Below are 22,984 nucleotides of genomic sequence, written 5' to 3'. Positions count from 1 at the left end.
CCAGTGTAATTGTATTAACCGTAGAGGCTCTTCCCTCATTTACCCCAGGATCTTCACCCAATATCTCTCTGCATGTTCGCCCTTTTCTTACCTCCATAGGCCACAATTCCTTATGTTTCAACCACAAATAACCATGAAGTGTTGATTTCTGGATTTCCAGGAAATTTGAGATTGACCATGTAAAGAAAGACTTTATACAGGCCTTGGATATACAGAGAACTAACTCGAGCAAAGTCCTATTTCCTCCCCCATAAAGCCGATGGGGAGTCTCAGCTGCCCACAGGTTCCTTACCTTTCTGATTCCTGAAGTAGGTGAACAGCCCCGCCCCGAGGAAGAGCAGCCCCAGCACGAAGCCCCCGACGCCGCTCAGCATCTTGCTCTGTGCAGAGTCAGGCTGTGCCCCTGAGACAAGAAGCTCCTTTTAGTGATTTTCCCCCCAAATCCAAGTTCTCTCATTGAGACTTTGGGATTGGGAGCTTTGTGAATGGGGAAGAACTAGAATAATTGGCTATTTCTGGGAAAGAGATTTAAAAATCACTGAGCAGATATAAGAACAGGCACTGAATTCACTGAAACATCACAGCCCCAACATGGGTCACTACTGCAGCATCTGAGGGACGAGGAGCCCGGGACTCAGGGAGGTTGAGTCGCTGGTCTAGCGTGACAGAGCTCATAGAAGGCAGCGCGGAGACTGGACTCCCCTCGTGTCAGGAAGGTCCCCATGTTGTAGAGGATGCACCTCTTCTCAGGTCACAGTGAACAACTCAGAGCAACAGAGCAGAAGTGCCAGCCCAGCCCGAGGCAGGGACGGGTGCCCAGGGCCAAGGGAGAATCATGAGCTGCGACATCGTGAGAGGACTCAGCAGGGACCACGTCCTCCCTGCCTGCCAGGCATCGGGCCTCCCCAGGAGCTACAGCATTTATAGAGACTATCACTGCCCCCCCCCCCCCCCCCCCCCCGTGACCTGTGCTGAAGGACAGGAGAACATGAGCCAATGAAAACATGTTGTGGGGAGAGGAGAACCCTGACATCCAGGGATAAGAAAGTCCCCTCATGGTGGGTGAGGCACTTGTGAGTTCAGAAAGCTTCTCACTCCATTCCACTGTGAGGGGGCTCGTCCGGCTTGGGTGCTGCACTTGGCAGGTGTAGACCTCTCCACGCTGAGGAACTGTTTCCAGCATCACCAGGGTCTGGAAGGTCCAGTCTCCATTACGGATCAGGCCCGTGGAGACGACCCCAGCCTCCTGTTCCTGGCCATTCCGCCACCAGCTGACTTCAACGTGGCCTGGATAGAAACCATTCACGGAGCAGACCAGGAGGTTGTGGTGCTGCAGGCGCTGGGACTTTGCAGGATACACAGTCACTGCAGGCTCCGCTAGGAGAGAAAAGGTGGGGGGAGTACGTGAGGAAGACAGAGGACGTCTGCTTGGGTGGCTGCTGTCTGGCCTCCAGCTCCATTCCCAGATCAGGTCTCAGGCAGGCCTCCCTCACAGCTGGCCATGTGGCCCCCAGGAGTCAGCATGAGCCTTGGGTCTAGTCTTTACAGCACGGGCCATTAGATTTGAGAGGTGTTGAGGACATTTGTGGGTATGTTGTTCCTAGTGTGAAGTAGTTATTCATTGTTGAATTGAAATGTTTACAAATCTTTGCAAGGCACCAAATGCATTAATTCAAAGTGTGATTTCTGGAGCAGGGCTGCCTGGGTCCAGATTCAGGCTCTGCCTCTTACTGGTTGGTCCTGGGAGAATTTTTACATTCCTCTCTCCCTCAGCTTTCTCACCTATAAAGGGGATACTAACTTACCTCTTAGGGTTATGTAAGGATCAATGCACCCCAAATATGTAAAGCAATAACTGGAATTTAGCCTTCAATATATGTTAGCTATTTATTATCCTTGTTCACTTGGAGAGGAAATATCAGTCAAAGCTGTGTGGACAAATTGGGGGACAGCTGCGGGTAGATGGTGAGCTAGAGCATGACATCCTGGGAATGCTACACTCACACCTGAGAACACCTAGAAATGGTTCTACCCTGGGAAGCAGGAAAGACACAGGTGATTCTCTGTGAGCTGAGTGCCAGAAAAGCCTGAATTCTGAAGGAGAGGGAAAAAGAGCAAAATGTGAATCATTTAAAAAGTTCTTATATTTACACTCAGCTGATCCATCTCTCTTCTTTGCCAACAAGCAGACCTATTACTGGAATTGTTATCATTCTGCAGTTTTCTCTCTTTTAACCTGACATTTGTGTTCAGCGCAGGGCCTGGAACTCTTTAATGTGTGTGCTTAGTGCCCTAGGCAATCCCTGGCACTACCAGCCTCAATAAATATATTTTTTCTCCTTCCAACTCAACTTTTTTTCTCTCTCTCTTTTTTTGTTAGTTTCAGGTGTTCAAAATAAGGTAATGATTAGACATTTACATACTTCACAAAGTGGTAACCCCAACAAGTCTGACACCCTTCTGACACCGTACATAAACTATTACAATTCCATTGATACATTCCCCATGCTGTACTGTACATCCTGTCACTCTGTGTGTGTGTGTGTGTGTGTGTGTGTGTACACAGAGGATGACAAAATATATATATACACATCTTAAGAAAGAAAAAAACTGTATTAAAATTGTAATACTCGATATATACTGATAACAAAAGTCACGTGATACAAGTCATGTTTGACTTCTGCAATTATAATATAAGAGGTGCTCAAAATGGTTACCATCAGCGTAATTTTAATCAGTTTTTTCCTTTCTTAAAATGTGTATACATTTTTTGGCACCCTCTGTGTGTGTGTGTGTGTGTGTGTGTGTGTGTGTGTGTGTGTGTGTATAATTATAGTTGACATTCAATATTATTTTAGATTATTTTCAGGTATACATACAGCACACTGGTTAGGCATTTATATAGTTTATGAAGTGATCCCCCCAATAAATCTAGTACCCGTCTGACACCATACATAGTTTTTACAACATTATTGATTATAATCTCTGTATTATATTTCACATCCCAGTGACTACTTTGTGACTACTGATTTGTACTTCCTAATCCCTTCCCCTTTCTCACCCATTTCCCTAATACCCCTTCCATCAAGCAATCATCAGTTTGTTCTCTGTATCTATGAGTCTATTTCTGTTTTGTTTGTTTGTTTATTCTGTTCTTTAGATTCCACATATAAGTAAAATCATATGTTATTTGTCTTTCTCAGTCTGACTTATTTCACTTAGCGTAATATTCTCAAGGTCCATCCATGTTGTTGCCAATGGTAAGATTTCATTCTTCTTTACGACTAAGTAATACTCTACTGTATAAATGCACTACAATTTCTTTATCCAATCATCTATCGATGGGCATTTCAGTTGTTTCCATATCTTGGCTATTGTGAATAGTGCTGCAGTAAACATAGGGGTGCATATATTTTTCTGAATTAGTGTTTTGGATTTCTTTGGATAAATATCCAAGAGTGGAATTGCTGGGTCATAAGGTAGTTTTATTTGTAAATTTTTTAGGAATCTCCATACTGTTTTCTATGGTGGCTGCACCAATTTGCAATCCCACCAACAGTGCACGAGGGTTCTCTTTTCTCCACATCCTCGCCAGTACTTGTTTGTTGATTTATTGATGATAGCGGTTCTGACCGGAGTGAGGTGGTATCTCATTGTGGTTTTTATTTGCATTTCTCTGATGATTAATGACATTGAGCATCTTTTTATATGTCTAATGGCCCTCTGTATGTCCTCTTTGGAGAAATGTCTATTCAGGTCCTCTGCTCAATTTTTATTTTCTCCAAATCATATATGGCTTCTTTGACCCTGTCAAATAACTTGATTCACATAAATATCCCTTCATTTACAAAGCCTCAGTCATTCACACACATTAGGGGGATCCACAGTGTTCAAGGAACTTAAATATAATGTATCAGACCAACCCAAGTAAACCAAGTCCAAAAAATATTCATATAAAGTTGTTCACACATAGGTCCTAGATTACCAGCTTCTGTGCAAAAAAAGAAAAGGAAAATAGATTAACTAGTATTTGAAATGAACTTTGTGCCCGGGTTGAAACCTCTCACCCAAGTCAGCTGCACACGACTATTAAATCATTGCAGCATACTCCCCTGCTCTGATGGAAGGAAGCCCCTGAGGCACAAAAGATGTCTTTAAAATGTCCCTAAATGAACTTCCTTCCTCCTGTGGCCTCTTATGGAAAAAGATGGGCCTCCCTTCTGTTGCCCCCTGCAATCTTAGGGGTGTTCTGGGCAACCACTGGCAGTCGGGTCATCTCTCAGTGATGGCTGTGGATGCTTACATTAGTCACACCTCCTGCTTCCCTGTGAGGGCATCTCTCCAGAAGGAGCCCCTGCCCTCCAGGCCTAGCAGGGCAGGGTCAGAGACCGGCCTGTGTCGTCCCGAAGACTGTGCCTCAGCCCAGTGTGGGGGGATGGCCGAGGCAGTGTTTCTGGACTTCAGCCCCAAGCCCCTCGGCCTGAAGAGCTGAATAGTTCAAGCTTGGCTGTTGTCAGGTTGCCAGTTCCTAGGAGACCCAACAGGTGTGTCTGTCTGGGGGCCACCAGACAGACCTAGGAAGGGGAGAGGAGTCATGGGGACAATAATGCAAGAGTCCCACGAGAGACAGAGCCACCAGTGCCCCACATGGGAGGTGGCATGAGCAGGACCAAGGGTGGGAGGCATACTTGGTAGGTGGAATGGAAGCCCAGGTGTCATGGAACAAAGCCAGGACAGTTAGGCTCCCCTCTTTAGGGGGTGGAAGCCCAACTCCTGCTTCTCCAAGCTTCCAAAACATACCCCAAACCTGAAACCCAAACACCCATCCTATGAAGATCTGTCTTTTAGGAAGGTAAACAGCCAGTAGCATAAAGAGAAAGAAGAGGCCCACGATGCCAGCTCTTTTCCTGTTCATTGAAAAAGACTCAAGGAGAAATATTAATCTTATTGCTCCAAACAGTGGTTCTCCAGGAGACAACTGATATGTCAAGGAGCTGAGAATCTTGGAGGAAGGGGATGAGAGGCGGGGGTTGTCCAGGGAAAAGAAAGCTGAGGAAGGTGAGGAGTGGTCTTAGCACTGCAGGGTCAGGGGGCAGAGGGAGTGCAGGGCGTGAGCCCCTGCCCCTGGTCTCTCTGCCTTCATTCACTCTGGGCCACCACTGGCAATGCCACAGAGTCCGCCCCCTATCCAGAGGGGCGGTCTCCACCTAGTGTTGGGCACGTTTCTCCTCTGGCTGTAAACAGGTGATTTCTCAAGTAAGTGTTTAATACACTCAGAAAGGCAGCCACGAGTGGCAAACCACATTGCGGTGGCAGGACAGAATTCCCATCCTCTTGTCCCAGTGCCTCTGGGATGAGACGAGGCTGAGGCCTGCAACGTTAGTCCCTGGTGCCCAGAAGGGGGTCAGATGGAGCCAGTCTGTGGTAACAGACTGTGGCATCCTCCTAGCTACAGGTAAGAGGCAGGGGCCTGCTGGGTAGTAAGAGGCAGAGAGTGCCCCTGTCTGAAGCACAGTTTTTCTGTCCTGGGCTAAAGCTGCTAGTGAGTGCCCTGGTGGTGGGTAGGGAGACACGTGCCTGGGGCAGCCCTCATGACAGGATATGGGGGTAGGGGTAGGGGTTGGGAGGGTAATTCTTCTCAGGTGGATATCTGGGAATGGGAGTGAGAGTTTAAGTGACAGATGGACAGAGATAGGGAGAAAAGAAGAACCACACTCCAAAGGAGCCAGGAGGTCAGAGGACGGCAATGGAATAGGCACTAAGCTCTGTCTTGCTGCTTCCTCTCACTGAGGGGGAAACTGAGCTCAGACCCACAGGGCTGAGGCCACGACCCTCCCTCCAATGGGCTACACTTTTCATAGATCCAAGGAGAAGAGAATAACTGATATTTTAAGGTTAGGAAACTTCTAGAACTTGGACAGGCCTAACCAACTTGATGGTGCTGAGATGCTGCACCACACAGCTGCTGCCTGGCCTGAGAGACCCAGGCAGAGAGGGTGAAAAAGCAGGAAGAGGTGAGGTAGCTGACCATGGTGGGAAGTGGCTGAGAACAACACGAGCTGCCGAGCCTACTCGCAATGCTTGTCCACTGACTGGGCAGAGCCAGCATTTACTTAGGGCAGACTTCCACCTAGCTGCCTGGTGCCTCAGGTGGATAAAGTGGAGAGAGCAGGGGAGGGAGGAGAAGAGGGAGAGACACTTGGGGCTAACGAGCTGGTCCTCGGGAGCTAGGTAAGGATGTCCCACCATCAAGCAGGGTGGGCTGGGAGTCTTGCAACACAAGGGTGCATGGGAGCTGGCTACCCCTCCCTGGCTGCCCACCTCACACAAAAGGTGTGGACATCCTGTGGCCAACAGGGGATACTCTGGTGCCAAGACAAATAACAAAGGGGGAGACTGCAGCTCCAAGACCTTATTCAGACAGCTTCTGCCCATTTTTTAAATTAGATTGTTTTCTTGGTGTTGAGTTGTATGAGTTTTTTTAAAAATAAATGTTGGATACTAACCCCTTATCAGATATATCATTGGCAAATATCTTCTCCCATTCAGTAGGGTGTCTTTTTGTTTTGTTGATGGTTTCCTTTGTTGTGTAAAAACTTTTCAGTTTGATGTAGTCCCATTTGTTTATTTTTTCTTTTGCTTCCCTTGCCCAAGAAACTATATCAGTAAAAATACGACTAAGGGTAATGTCTGAGAGTTTACTTCCTATATTTTCTTTAGGAGTTTTATGGTTTTGGGTCTTACATTTAAGTCTTTAATTCATTTTGAGTTTATTCTTGTATATGGTGTAAGAAGGTGGTCCAGTTTCATTTTTTGTTTGCATGTATCTGTCCAGTTTTCCCAGCACCATTTATTGCATAGACTGTCCTTATATGTAAATTGTAAATTTTTGCTTCTTCTATCATATATTAAATGACTATATAGCCATAAATTTATTTCTGGGCTCTCTATTCTGTTCCATTGATCTATGCGTCTGTTTTTATGCCAGTACCATGAAGTTTTGATTGCTATGGCTTTGTAGTATAATTTGATACCAGGTAGCATTATACCTCCAGTTTTGTTCTTCTTTCTCAGGATTGCCATGGCTATTTGGAGTCTTTTATGGTTCCATGTAAATTTTAGGATTATTTGTTCTAGTTCTGTGAAAAATGCCCTTCGTATTTCGATAGGGATTGCATTGAATCTGTAGATTGCTTTGGGTAGTATGGGCCCTTTAACTACATTAATTCTTCCTGTCCATGAGAACTGTATATGCTTCCCTTTATTTGTATCTTCTTTAATTTCTTTCTCCAACGATTTATAATTTTCCTAGTACAGGTCTTACTTCTTTGGTTAAATTATTTCTAAGTATTTTATTTTATTTTTTGATGCAATTGTAAATAGGATTGTTTTCTTAATTTCTCATTCTGATAGTTCATTGTTGGTGTATAAAAATGCAACTAATTTCTGAATATTAATTTTTTATCCTGTTCATTGACTGAATTCATTTATGAGTTCTAATAGCTTTTTGGTGGAATCTTTGGGGTTCTCTCCATATGGTATTATGTCATCTGCAAAGAATAACAGTTTTACTTCTTCCTTTCCCATTTGGATGAACTTTTTTCTTTTTCTTGCCTGATTGCTCTGGCTAAGACTTCCAGTACTGTGTTGAATTAAAGTGGTGAAAGTAGACATCCTTGTTTTGTTCCTGATCTTAAGGGGAATGCTTTTAGTTTCTCCCTAGTGAGTATAATGTTAACTGTGGGTTTGTCATATATGGTCTTTATTATGTTGAGATATGTTCCCTCTATTCCCACTTTGCTGAGAGTTTTTATCATAAATGGATGCTGGATTTTGTCAAATGTTTTTTCTGCATCTATTGATATGATCACATGATTTTTATTTTTTATTTTTTTAATGTGGTGTATCATGTTAACGATTTGCAGATATTGAACCAACCTTACATCCCAGGAATGAATCCCTCTTGATCGTGGTGTGTGATCTTTTTAATATATTGCTGAATTTAGTTTGCTAATATTTTGCTGATAATTTTTGCATCTAAGTTCTTTAGAGATATTGGCTTATAGTTTTCTTTCTTTATAATGTCTTTTTGGAATCAGGGTAATGGTGGCCTTGAAAAATGAGCTTGGGAGTCTTCCCTCTTCTAGGATTTTTTGGAACAGTTTGAGGAAAATAGGTATTAATTCTTTTTAGAATGTTTGATAAAATTCACCTATGAAGACGCCTGGTCCAGGACTTTCGTTTTTTGGGAGTTTGTTGATTACTGGTTTGATTTCATGGTAGTAGTCAGACTGTTCAGATTTTCTGTTTCTTCTTGATTCAGCTTTGGAAGATTGTATACTTCTAGGAATTTATACATTTCTTCCAGATTGTCCAATTTGTTGGTGTATAGTTGCTCGTAGCATTTGCTTTTTTTTCTTTTCTTTCTTTCTTTTTTAAAGATTTTATTGGGGGAAGGGAACAGGACTTTATTGGGGAACAGTGTGTACTTCCAGGATTTTTTCCAAGTCAAGTTGTTGTCCTTTCAATCGTAATTGTGGAGAGTGCAGTTCAGCTCCACGTTCTGTTGCCATTGTTAGTTGCAGGGGGTGCAGCCCACCATCCCTTGCAGGAGACACCCGGCAACCTTGTGGTTGAGAGGACGCGCTCCAACCAATGGAGCCATCTGGGAGCTCAGCGGTAGCTCAGCTCAAGGTGCCGCGTTCAATCTTAGTTGCAAGGGGTGCAGTTCACCGTCCCTTACGGGAGTTAAGGAATTGAACCGGCAACCTTGTGGTTGAGAGCCCACTGGCCCATGTGGGAATCTAACCGGCAGCCTTCAGCATTAGGAGCACAGAGCTCCAACCACCTGAGCCACCGGGCTGACCCACTCATAGAATTTTCTTATTTTTTTGTATTTTTGTGATGTCCATTGTCACTTCTCTTTCATTTCTGATTATTTATTTGGGTCCCCTCTCTTTTTTTCTTGATGAGTCTGGTAAAAGTTTTGTCAATTTTTTTATCTTTTCAAAAAACCAGGTTTCATTGATCTTTTGCATGGTTTCATTAATCTTTTGTATTGTTTTTTAGTCTCTATTTCATTTATTTCCACTCTGATCTTTATTATTTTCTTCCTTGTACTCACTTTGGGCTTTGTTTGCTGTTCCTTTTTCAGTTCCCTTAGGTGTAAAGATAGACTATTGATTTAAGATTTTTCTTATTTCTTGAGGTAGGCCTGCATTGCTATGAATTTCTCTCTTAGGTCTGCTTTCACTGTGTCCCATAGATTTTGGGTCGTTATGTTTTCATTTTTGTGTCAAGGTATCTTTTGATTTCTTCCTTGATCTCATTGTTAACACACTCATTATTTAGTAGCGTGTTATTTAGCCTCCATGTGTTTGTGTGTTCTTCAGTTTTTTCTTGTAATTAATTTCTAGTTTCATACTATTGCAGTCAGAGAAGATGCTTGATATGATTTGTCTTCTTAATTTGATTGAGACTTGTTTTGTGGCCTAACACGTGGTCTAGCTTGGAAAATGTTCCATGTACACTTGAAAATAATGTATAGGGCCAGCCTGGTGACTCAGGTGGTTAGAGCGCGGAGCTCCTAACACCTAGGTCATGGGTTTGATTCCCACATGGGCCAGTGAGCTGCGCCCTCTACAGCTAAGATTGTGAACAATGGCTCTCCCTGGAGGTGGGCTGCAGTGAGCAGCCGGAGGTCAGTGTGAGCTGCTGTGTGCTGCCGTGGGCTGCTGTGTGCTGCCATGTGCTGCCATGAGCAGCCAGTGGCCAGTGTGAGTGGCTGGCAGCCATCATGAGCGCCGGCAGCTGGCAAGAGCTGCCATGAGCTGTTCGGAGCAGCTGACCGACGAGTGGCGGCCGACTGCCTCAACCGGAGGGAGTGCAAGGCTCATAACACCAGCATGGGCCAGGGAGCTGTGTCCTACACAAATAGACTGAGAAACATCAGCTTGAACCGGAGTGATGGTGGTTGTAGTGGGGGGGGAGGTGGAAGAAAGGGGGGAAAAAAGAATGTATATTCTGCTGGTTAGGGGTGAAATGTTCTAAAAATATCAATTAAATCCATCTTGTCTAGTGTGTCATTTAAGGCTGCTGTTTCTGTGTCAATTTTCTGTCTGGAGGATCTGTCCATATTGGTGTCAGTGGTGTGTTAAAGTCCCCTATTATGATTGTGTTACTGTCGATCTCTGCTTTATGTTGGTCAATATTTGTTTTATATATTTCAGTGCTCCTGTGTTGGGTGCATAAAAGTTCACTAGGGTGACGTCCCCTTGTTAGATTGATCCCTTTATTGTTATGTAATGTCCTTCTTTGTCTCTTATTATAGTCTTCATTTTAAAGTTTATTTTGTCCAATGTAAGTATTGCTACCTCAGCTTTTTTCTCATTTCCACTTGAATGAAATATCTTTTCCATTCTTTTATTTTCAGTCTACATGTCTTTCGATCAGAGGTGTCTGTTGTAGACAGCATATGCATGGGTCTTGTTTTTGTATCCATTCAGCTATCCTATATCTTTTGATTGGAGCAATCAGTCTATTTATATTTAAAGTGATTATTGATAGGTACATATTTATTGCCATTTTATTATTCATATTTTTTTATCTTCATTTGTTTGTTTGTTTTTTCCTTTCTTATGCTTAAAGAAGTCCTTGTAAAATTTCTTGTAATTCTGGCTTGATGTTAATGAATTCTTTTAGCTTTTTCTTGCCTGGGAAGCTCTTTATCTCTCCTTCAATTTTAAACGAATGCCTTGCTGGGTAGAGTAGTCTTGGTTGTAAGCTCTTGTTTTTCATTACTTTGAATATTTCCTCCCACTCCCTTCTGGCCTGCAAAGTTTCTGGTGAGACATCAGCTGACATGGGAACTCCCTTATAAGTTACTAGTTGCCTTTCTCTTGCTGCTTTTAGGATTCTCTCTTTGTCTTTCATTTTTGCCATTTTAATTATGATGTGTCTTGGTGTGGGACTGTTTGGGTTCATCTTGTTTGGGATTTTCTGCACTTCATGGGCTTATATGTCTATTTTCTTCACCAGGTTAGGGAAGTTTTCAATTATTTTTTCAAGTAGGTTCTCAATCCCTTGTTCCCTTTCTTCTCTTTCTGGTACTCTTACGATGCAAACGTCGTTACTCTTGATGTTGTCCCACAGGTCCCTTAAGCCATCTTTTTTTTTTTTTTTTTTTAATTCTTTTTTCTCTTTGTTTTCATGCTTGGGTGATTTCTGCTACCTTGTCTTCTAAATTGCTGATTTGATCTTCTTCTCCATCTAATCTGCTGTTGATTCCTTTTAGTGTGTTCTTCATTTCAGTTACTGTATTCTTTGTTTCCGACTATTTCTTTTTTATGGTTTTTGTGTTCTTTTTTATGCTTAGTATCTCTTTGTTGAAATTCTCACTAAGTTCCTTAAGCGTTCTTATAACAAGTGTTTTAAACTCTGTCTCTTGTAGGTTGGTTGCATCCATTTCATTTAGTTCCATTTCTGGAGGTTTCACCTGTTCTTTTATTTGGGACATGTTTCTTTGTTTTCTCATTCTGGCTGCCTCTCTGTGTTTGCTTCTGTGTATTAGGTAAATCTCCTATGTCTCTCAGTCTTTGCTGGGTGACCTTATGTAGTATGTGTCCCGTGTGGTCCAATGGCGCAATCTCCCTAATCTCCTGTATGTGTGGTCCAGGAGTGTCATTGTGTGTTGTGTGTGCTTTCCTATTGTAGTTGAGCCTTGATTGCTTTTGGTGCATCAGTGGGTGGGACTGACTCCCAAGCTGACTGACTGTGGGGACTGGCTATGCCCACAATGTATTAACTGCTGTGTGGGGGCTGACCCCTCAGAGGTGGATTCATCCTTCTGGGCTCTTGTGCCTGTTGAGACCACCTTTTGGGTGTGCTGCTTGTGGGTGTTACCAGGTAGTGCTCTGGTGTGGTCTGAAGCTGGCCTCTGGGTGTGTTGTTTCTGGTGTGTATTGGGAGTGGCTCCCTTGCAGGCCAGTTTCAGCCTTGCCTGTGACTGGCCTGCAACTACCTGGTAGGAGTTAGAAAGCTATATGTGTTTGGCTGCTGCCTGTGCTGGACCTGGAGGCATGTGGTGGTGGGCTTGCTGTGAACTGAGGCCAGCTGCCACCAGTATTAGGCCAGCGGCAGCTTAGCAAAAGGCCCAGGGTTCCCTAGGCCTATTGCCACCTGTCAGCTGTATGTAAGGCTCATCCATTGAAGGAGCCTCCTTAGGTGCACAGGCCTGGCTGGTTGACCTGGATGTTGAGAGTGCCTTCATCAATGCAGCACTAGCTGGGTGGGGAGGGGTTCCTGGGAGTCAAGAAGCATGGCCAGTGGTTTTTACAAGGTTAATGCAGATTCAGTTCTTACATTGGCCTGTGAACACTTTGCAAAATGCCCTGAGAACACTGCAGCCAGCCACCACTCACCTTGGGCTCACAGATCCCTGAGAACTGCCCAAGAGAAGCTGCAATGCAAGTTGCAGCTCACTCCTACCCAAAAGTTTCCCCGGCAGCCTCAGGTCATCTGCTGTTATAAAAGTCTTCCATAGCTTGTGGAGCAGGGCCAGCTGCTCAGGCCCTGAGAATGCCACCAGCAATGCAGCTCTAGGTGGGTGGGGAGGGGCCCTAGGGAGCTACATTGTGTGAGCAGTGGTTTTTACAAAGTTAGTGCAGTTTTGGTTCTTGCACTGGTGCGGGTCCATGACCACTTCGCAAAAATGCCCTGAGAACACTGTTGCCTGCCACCACTCATCTTAGGCCCGCAGGTCCCTGAGAAACACACAAAAGAGGCTGCAGTGTGGATTGTGGCTCACTGCCCCCCACCAAGTTTCCTGGGGTGCTGCAGGAGGCCTGCTGCTGTAAAAGGTTTCTGCAGTTTGTGGGGCCATCCTGCTGCTCAGTAGCTGAGAGTGCCCAGGTGATGCAGGACTAGCTGCTTGGGGAGGAGACCCAGGGTGTCACCACAGTGGTGCTCACATGAAGATTTTATGATACCAATGCGGTCTTATATTTGGCAGTATTTGAAGCCTTTGGGGGCGGGTTCAATATAGAAAAGATGGTGGTCTCCTGTAGGCTGCACATGAGCAGGCTCCAGACAGGGACAATGGCTGCTGTCCCTCTAGCCCTTGCCTTGAAGCCACACAACTCAGTCTTTCCCTGTATGTCTCTGATGCCTCTTGAGTTGCTGTTCCTCCACCAGAGACCAAGTGAGTGTCTGTAAGCAAGTGAGGCTGTGTGCAGGCCCTTTAAGAGGGCATCTGAATTTCCAGTCACTTTCCTTCTCACCAGGACAGGCAGACAGAGTCCTCGCTGATTTTCACGGCCAGATGTTGTGGGAACTCCTCTTCCCAGCACAGGACCTCTAGGCTGGGGAGTTCAGTATGTGGGGATCCCTCCCTCTTCCTAGGTGGACTTCCACCATTGAGATGTTCCTTGCAGTGTTCAACCACTGTCTGTGGGTTTGGGTTCAGCCGGTTTCACATCTCCACACCTCCTACCAGTCTCGATGTGGCTTCTTCTTTATATCCTTAGTTATGGGGGTTCTGTTCAGATAGTCTTCAGATGGTTCTTGAGGTTGATTGTTTTATAATTTATTTGTAATTTTTGTGTGATCCTGGGATGCACTAGGCATAACATTTATCTAATCCACCATCTTGCCAATCTAATTTTTTTTTAAAGGAGAAACCTGAGGGGAGGGGGAAACATTTTTATAATACCACAAGATTTAAGACTGATGGTAAATCATCGCTAACAATTTTGCAGTATATTTCATAAACAAAAATGTTTAAATTCATAACATGGAAAATAATGAACTGAACCAAAATATAAACCACAAACCGGAGAAAATGCTGAATCAAATATTAGCAAAGTGTTAATCTTCCTGTATAGAGAACACATAAGACCACTGATAGAAACAACAGGACCCCAGAGATAATAGACAACAGATAATTCTTAGAGCAGTAACAGTCAACAAATATGTGAAAAATGTTCAAGAACCTTAGAAACAAAAAAAATATATAAATAAAAATTTTTTTAAAAAATGTACATTTTCAACGGATTATTTGGCAATATTAAAAAAAGATGTAACAAAGGGGAATGTGAGGTACATTGTTACAATTATAAAAAGAAATAACATGTAACTACTTAAATACTATTAGCATTATAATAACAGTATGCTAAGTAACAAAATTATAATTCAAAAAGCTGGTTTCACAATCATTTCAGCTATGTAAAAATACGTATACTAAGGGAAAAAATAGGAAATTTGGAACTAAAAGAAGCCTCAGAAAGATCAGTGGTGTCTCAGAGGTTCCCCCCACTCCTCAAAAATTAGTCTAATACTTTTTCTCAATGAAATGTTTATGCACAAACACATCACCCTATTCCAACGGTTTCAGAATTAAGAAGCGTGTATCCAAGACAGACGGTGACTCACCGCCTCACATTCCCCCCAACCTTTCACATTCCTCATCTCTGCTCCCCTAAACCTCCACCCAACCACAGACACCACGGTAAATTTCCCTTCCCTCACCTCTGACACCCCCATCAATGCTTCCTCCACCTCCTGCCCCCGCACTGCCGCTCTCCCCCATGTCACCTGTCCACAGCGGCCACCGTGGTCCCCTGAAGCCTCCCTGCAGCACACCCCCACTCTCCCTCCGGGTCCTCGCACCCCCACCCTCCCTCCGGGTCCTCGCACCCCCCACCCTCCCTCCGGGTCCTCGCACCCCCACCCGCCCGCCGGGTCCTCACACCCCAGGCCACCCCCCCACCACACACACTCTCTGTCCCACCTCAGCGCACATGCACCCCTCACACACACTCGCCTCACAATCACACACACACACACACGGACAAAAATCACACACTGTGTCCCGGACATCACCCCCTCACACGTCCCCTCAGAACTTCTGCACGTTCACAGTCCTACACACTCACCCCACTGACTACACACACACGCACATACGCACGCACACACACACCACCCCCACCGTGCTCACTTCGCTGATGCACCAGGAATCTCTTAGAAATCTAGTAGCTTCTCTGCAGAACCAGTCCACTGTGGTCCGCATCTGCTGAGTGGAGTCCTTCCGCGTCCCAGCCCTCCGCCCCAGCTTGGTCACTGCCACCAACTCCCCGATGCTGCTGTTGAAGTGTGTACACTTCCCGGTTGTAGATTGCTCTGGCCAGGAAACGCACTCGCTCCATCCCATTGGAGAAACGACACTCGGACTTACCCTGCCACATGACATGTGCTGTGGGGACAGGAAAGATGCGCTCACCCGGCAGGCTCCTGGGAACAGACTGATGGCAATGCCCCCCCCTTCCCCAATGCAGGGCCCCCAGGCAGGGTGAGGGCAGCAGGACACCTGCGCCCCCAACTACCAGCATCCACCGGCTCACCTCTCATCTCAGGGTGGAGGGAGGCAGGGGGAGCAGGGGAGACACCTCAGATCAGGAGCTACTGGCATCCATTCCGGTTCCTTGCATGGCTGCAGACCCCCAAGTTGGAACTAAACAGAGTTTTGCCTCATCACCTCCTCCTGCACGACCTCCTTCGAGAAACCTACACACTAAAGATACCACTTCCTCCTCTCACCCCACAGCTCTTTAGCCATTCCTGAAACATGTCCACCTCATTCTGTAAGCATTGGTTACTGCTGATGTTGTGCCAGGCCCGTGCTGCCCCTGGGAATCCGAAGAAAGAAAATCAGACATCTTCCCTCCACTCCTGGAGCTCGAAATTCAGTGAAGGTGATGAAAAATAGTTAAATACACAAGAATTTAAACAGTAGTGAAAAATGTCAGATGCGTTAACACAGTAGGATGGTCTAAATTACATTAAGGTGTCAGAGTGTCAGAAGACTGGTCTCTGAGTGACATTTAAGATGTGACGTGAAAGGTTAAGTTGGTGTGAGCTAGAGGAAAATAGTGTGTGTGTATATGTTTGGAAGAAGGGGAGGCACATTTCAGATAAAAGCTTGAAAGGATTGATGAACTTCCTCCAGAAACCAAAAGAAAACAATTCTCTGAAGCACAGTGAGAGGAAGGAGGGGAAAGATTAGACTGGAGAAGCAGGTCGGGATAGTGCTGAAAAGCCTGTGGGTGACGGTAGGATTTTATATAAGAAGTATAACAAGAAACTACTCAAGATTTTAAAAGAGATTGAACCATAGTCCCAATACAAGTCCACGTCCCTTTCCTGCATTTCCAAACCAAGAAAGCGCAGAAACCAGAAGACTGATGCTATGGTGAAAAGTGAGATGGATAAATTGAAGCTTCTGATCTCACCAATAGTGTGGAAAGTAGAATTACTGCAGAAATTTGAGGCATTTTACTGAAAAATATTTGTGGTAGTCACCACTATTTGTGACTTAAAATAAACATGCTGTTGGAAGTTAAGAGAGATACAGTGGCCAAGAACTCACGATATTTTGAAAAGCATTGCATGAGGCAAAAAATAAAAATGAAAATCTTAAACTTCAGTTGACTGAATGGATTCAGCAAGAAAGTGCTGAATGTTTACAACTGTGTGGTAATGAGACAAGCTAAAACACACCATGAAGAACTGAATTGGAATATGAATGTGTGTACACGAATAAAGTGTGAATCTAGAACTTTTAGAAGCAGCACAGTGTAAAGCAGTGTTTTCAACCTGGGACTGTAGGCCTTTTGGACCAGATCATTCTCTGTGGTTGGGGGTGCTGTTCTTTACCTAGTAGGAGGCCTACCAGCATCCCTGGGCTCTCTCACCACGAGTTATCAGAAAACACCCCCGTGTAAGAATTAAAAATGGCTTCAGATATTGCCAGATGTTGGGATGGTTGGGAAGGGGGGAGGGGTGGAGAACCTTCACAGGATGAGCTCCACTGGTGTGAACCATCAGAAAAATCTGTGGTGAAAGAAACAGTTAATTATGGAGCAGCTGAGAATTATATGGAAAGTTTTGCGAATATCATATCTGTTGAACATCTTGGTCTTACATGAAAGTTGTATTTTTCAGGAATCTGGTCCCAATGCAGAACTATTTTTCCAGCAAGATAAATTTATTCAGGACCAAGGTTTACCCATTTCTTTGATTTGCCAACCAATCACCAAGTCATATCATTTATCCTTCATACCATCTTTTTTCTTAATTTCTTTGCCACTGGTTCAGTACTTACCTATAGTACTAAGCTACAGCCACAGCCATTTTATTCTTGTTTAATGCCTCAACTAATTGGTGTTCTAACTTTGTCTCCTACTCCCAATAATACCAGTAGCCATCAAATGACCAGCTTAGGCTAGATGTAGAACTCTCATTTCTGTAGTCGGGTCCCCTCAGAAGTGGAAACACTAAGAAGAAGATGACATTCTCATATAGACAGTTTATAAAAAATGATCAGGTCCCAGACTTTGAGTAGAGACCTTTGCTTAGAAATGAGGGCAGAGAGCAGTGGATTCTGGTCAGACCAGGTCTATCTTCCTATTCACATATTCTCTAGTACCTCCTTAACACATGAGAAAGGTGAAAAATAAAAAAGTGTGGAGTTATTTTTCACTGTAGCCTGTATGGCTAGCACTGTTAATCCATGCTTATGTACCCAACTTAAGGTTGCCAGATATAGCGAATAAAAATACAGGATTCTCAATTAAATTTGAATTTCAGATAAATAATTCTTGTTTCTCTGAAGTTCAGACTTAATTGGGCATCCTGTATTTTATTTGGCAACCCGAGGCCAACTTGCTAATAAAATCTCAGAAGGAGTGTATTTAATACTTTGTGTTCTTCCACACCTGCCTATGACAGCCTGCACATAGTGTGAGCCCATATGCAACTTTTCATATAACAAATGTAAAATAAATAAAAATTTCCCATTTATTGGAACTAGCAGCCCTTGCGTCTCCCTGCCCCCAACCCTAAGTCACACACTGTTACACAGGAACATCAGAAATTTTATCAATAATTTAGACTCAACCAAGCCATTGCTCACTAGTGGTAGTTAGAAGTACAAGATCTAGAATTAGACATTTTAAATTTGAATATTAGCTTTTCCACATAGGTCAGATTTTAACATCCATGGACCTTTTTTCTTTATCTCTAAAATAGATTTAATGACAGTATATTCCTCACAGGATATTTATTAAGTGTGAAATTAAATAGTGATTCTTTCTAATGCTGATCATACAATAAATACTCAATAAATATATTGCTATTTTAATTCTTATAATCCTTATGGATGCAAGCTCACAAGATCTTTCTATTCCTTAACTTCTTAAAGCAAATATCTCATTATCATTTGGCAATCATCTTCAATTAATTTTATCATTAATTACCAATTTGAACACATAAGGTTTATGTGAAACATTGAAACATTGGTTTATGTATAATAATGGAATATACATCAATGTAATACAAAAGGAGTATGCTGACATAGAAGATATTCAGATATTCAGATTTTATTTTTAGATATTTATTTTTACTTAGATTTAGATTTTATTTAGATTTTATTTTTAGATATATTTTAAAATCTGAATAGTTTTAGATATTCAGATTTTTATAATCAGGGTATTCAGATATTCAGATTTTATTTTTAGATATTTATTTTTACTTAGATTTAGATTTTATTTAGATTTTATTTTTAGATATATTTTAAAATCTGAATAGTTTTAGATATTCAGATTTTTATAATCAGGGCTCTAGCATTAACTATATGACATTGGGTAAGATTCTTAAACACTTTGAATTTTAGTCTATAGATTATTATGCTTTTATTTGCTACAGTTAAGAGAGGATAGGTATAAGAGTTATATACTGAACTGCAAAATGTTTTGGTGCTCCATGCTGATGGAGAGCAGATTTATTTTGTTCATCACTCCAGCCTCATCACCTAACTTGATGACTGGTATACTCTAGGTCACTAATAATTATTGGCTGTATAATTAATGTCTTTTTGCCTAACCAGTTACCTCTGCATACAAGGTCACTCTAGTGCTTCCTTGCTGATGACTGAAGTCCTCTCAGCCTCTCGTCAGGCTCTTTTACTCTTATACTTTAGGTCCAGCTGACTCCCTGACCCTGATCACAGACGGCCCCTGAGGTCAGCTACTCAAAGAGGTCATCTGTAATCCATCCTTCCCTTCTTCAGCTCCCATGCTCTCTTCAGATGGTCCAATCCAGTTTCTATCTTGTATGCTCCACTGACTGCTCACTTCTCTGTCATGTGCTCCCTTTACCCACCTCTTAGTGGTTCTCACCACACTGGCCACTCCCTCCTCTGGAAAAAAAAATCTACTGTCTTTCACTTGCATGCATCACATTTTTTTGGTTTTCCTTAACACACTGGCACCCCTTTTCAGTCCCCTTTGCTGACTCATTGGCCCTTGGCCTCTTCTTGTCTGCTATACATACACTCTCTCTCTCTCTCACTATATGACCTCCTTCACTTTCCTGGAATTTAATATAATACATGTGTTGATGACACCAACATACATACTTCCAGCCCTGGCTGGCCCTGAACTCCAGGTTCCTGTATTAAACTGACCTCTTGACAGCTCCACACAAATGTCAAAAAGCATTTCAAACTTAAACAAAATATTTATTCCTAGCCACTCATTTCAAATTATTTTCTTCCACAGTCTTCCCTCTCTCAATAAACAGCAGCACCAAGTTTATTCAAATTACTCAAGACAAAATACTTGCGGATAAGCTTGATTTTCTATGCCTCCCCTGTTTCATTCATTAACAAGTCATACAAATATCTATCTCAGGTCTGTTCACATTATTTTTACTGCTGTCTTTGTCATTGCCACACTAAATGAAGCCATAGCATGTCTTCCCTGGAGAAATCTTCCATGCTCCTAAATGGTCTCCCTGACTCCACTTGTGAACTTCCACAATCCAATCTCTACATGTAGCTAAAATTAGTTTTTAAAATAAATGTAAGTTGGCTCTCCTTGTAGCCCTGCAGTAGTTTCACATATCTCTTCAAATAAAAATCAGATTTCTTACCATGGCCGTTGGGGCCAAATATGATTTGTCTCCTGACTTCTCCAGTCTCTTCTGTGCGACCCTGAACTTGTTTGCTGTGCTTCAGCCACCTCAGCCTTCCTGTCCCTTAAACTCAGCACACATCTTCCCACACTTTGCTCTTTCCCCCAGTCCCTCTCTCTGGAACACTTGTCCCTTAGGTCTTCACACGGTTGGCTTCTCATGACTCATGTCTCAAATGTCTCTAAATGTCACTTTCTCAAGGAGGGCTCCCCAGCCACTTGAACTGAAGTCAGGTGAATCCAATTCTCTCTGTCCCACAATCCTGGATTTTTTTTTCCTGAGCACATATTACTCTCTGAAATATTTTTGTTAAATGTTTATTGTACTTTGTTCCCTGACTTTAGGTAAGTTCCATGATAGGGGACTTTTCTCTTATTCAAATAGAATTCTCTGAGCCTAGAACAGCCCAGTACAGAATTGTGCTCAGATGGGTACCTGTGGTCCACATGAGTAAACCTGCGGTGCTGGGGCTTGGTCATTGTGGGGATCCTGGAAAGCGAGAAGGGGCTCAAGCCCCAACAGTCTTTACTCTGATGACACTTTATATCCCTTCCGCTTCCTGTGAGAAATTCAGACAAACTTCCTCTTTCTCCTCCTACTAGTTGAAAGAAACATCACAGGTAAGTAAATGGTGTTTTAAGAAAGAGAAAATTTCATTAAGTTTCATCTCGTCTGATACATCTGTTATAGAGCTTGAGGGCTGTGCAAACTTTGGGGATTCTCAGGAATGGTGAGGACATAGTTGGAGAAAAAATAGGGAAGACCTGGAAGTGGAGGTAACCAAGCATGGTAATTGTGGGGACAGAGCCCCAGAGAGCAGTTTCCAGGCTCTCGGCCTCACGTGGAAAGGTGCTGGCTCGGGTAGTAGATGGCCGTCGGCTGTAGCCGGTTGGCCAATTGGCCACTGATATAACTGCCTTGGCTGCGCTGGGGAGAGTAGAGTCGGTTGGTTGGCAGAAAGCAGACAGCAGGTTGCACGTCATGTGAACCCAGCCGCCAGCAAGAGTATAGTAGCATGACTCCCCTACCTATGGCTCCGTGGGTGTTCCTGTTTGGCCTCACCATGTCCTGCGTTCTTATGTGGGGAGCGGGAGCAGAGACCACGCAGGCCGCCCTGCACGACAAATGGCGCAGTGAGATGAACCCAACGCCGGGTTAAGACGCCCGATGCCACGCTCATCAGACCCCAGAAAAGGTGTTGGTTGATATAGACAGCAGGACGGTGGCCACAGAAGTCGGAATCTGCTAAGGAGTATGTAACAATTGGGGAGGCATATGATAAGTATATGTGTTTACTGAAACAATGTCACAATTTTCTAAGGGACACGGCCCTTCCTTCATCCACTACACAATAGCTCACCCCCCAAGGTGTGCACCTATGTGGGGTGTCCCTGGCCGAGGCCAGGGGAGGGCTCAGCCCCATCAGTATCACAGTCAGAGCTGCTGTCCAGGAGCCGCCGGGGAACCACAGACACACCATGCTGGGGAACGGAGAGGACAGGGCACAGGGAGCAGGCGAGTCTCAGTCAGAGGGGACTGTGGCCTTCCTCCAGCATCACCCCAAATAATAGAAACCAAGGCCCTCATTTCTCTGTTCCTGAATTGAGTAACCTCAGTGTTGGAGAACCAATCAGCACCAGAGATGAATAGCATCATCAGTTGCTGGGCAGAGATTCAGTGAGAAGGTCCTCTTCTGAAACTTAGAAATTCCTGCATTAAAAGGATTGTTTAAATTTGGTGCTTTAAAGGCTTGATCCACTTGTATCTGAAGCATTGGGCCCCTGTTGTGAGCCAGCTCTGCGCTGGTCCATGATGTGCACACAAGTTCGAGCCTTTTAGGAGCGTTCATCTCTCTCACCTGAAGACAGAGCTGTTCTGACAAATGTATGAGTGAGTGTTAGGAGTTGAGAGGGTGGAGGGAAGATGATTCCAAGTTAGGAGACCTTTAATCTGGTCCTTATTGCACCATAACTTAGTGCTGTAGGTTTGGGGAAATACTTAACCTCTCAGATTAAATGAAGGCACTGCGGTCTCTCAGGTATTTCAATACTGGAACATTCTGTGATTCTGTGGACACCTGGCGGAGCAGCCTCCCCTAGTAACTGATGATGTGACTGACTTACAGCTGTGGATTGGAGAGTGTAGTCTGCACCTCCTCACGGGAAAGGAGGTCTCTGATCAACTGAAGGGTATTGATAGTTGATCAATAAATTGACCTGAGTGAAAGGGTTTTCCAGGTTTGTCTCCTGTTGCTGTCGCTGAGTTAGTGGCACCTCCAGAACACACATAGAGAAAGGGGATTAGAGATGGTGATCTATATGGAATGGAGGGTCTTGAAAGTACCTCTGTATCGCACTTAAACTAACAATGTGATGGAGCCAACTGTCCAAGTCAAAGTATGCAGGGGACTGAGAGATGGATAAAGGACTCCAGGTCAGCTCTCGGCACAGCAGCTCTGCTTTAGAATAATTAATATTTCATGTGAAAAAACGTTCAATTCCTTATTTCTGCTTCCCATTATGATTTTCTCATTTTCTTGGGGACACGTCCTCTTATTTATTCAACTTTTCTTTTATTCAAAGAAAAGATACAAGAAGACTTTGCTAATGAAATTATTATACAGTGTTCAGGAAATGGAACACTACGGAACTATGAATTACATCCTGTGATGTAATCATATAATTTAAAACATATAATTCTACTTTATATAATTATTACACATTATTTTAATATAAATGTAATATCTCAATCCTGAATGGACTTTAAAGGACAACTACATATCTAAGTTCTGCATTCATGCACCCTCTACCGTAGTTCTGATAAGCAGTCCTTCGTGTGCCTTCATATTTCTAGTGACAGAATACTCATCATGCTGCAGTAAAATGACTATAATTTAGTAAGTGAAGTAAATGAAAGTGATCAAAAGGTATAAACTTCAAGCTATAAAATAAATAAGTCA

General features: G+C 43.5%; 1 pseudogene across 1 annotated transcript; it reads right to left on the bottom strand.

The window, feature by feature from the left end:
- Positions 1 to 241: 241 nt before the first annotated feature.
- Positions 242 to 21,605, bottom strand: LOC109450906 (DLA class II histocompatibility antigen, DR-1 beta chain-like; annotated as a pseudogene). Its single transcript, XR_016020351.1, has 4 exons — positions 21,406 to 21,605; positions 14,993 to 15,247; positions 1,096 to 1,377; positions 242 to 403 (listed from the first exon to the last, which is right to left on the bottom strand). The product of XR_016020351.1 is annotated as a DLA class II histocompatibility antigen, DR-1 beta chain-like (transcript).
- Positions 21,606 to 22,984: the final 1,379 nt, after the last annotated feature.

The sequence above is a fragment of the Rhinolophus sinicus genome, chromosome 2 (genome assembly GCF_057876585.1).
Source record: "Rhinolophus sinicus isolate RSI-liver-muscle chromosome 2, RSI-T2T, whole genome shotgun sequence".
Lineage (NCBI taxonomy): Eukaryota > Metazoa > Chordata > Mammalia > Chiroptera > Rhinolophidae > Rhinolophus > Rhinolophus sinicus.
This window is presented reverse-complemented; position numbering and strand designations above follow the sequence as displayed.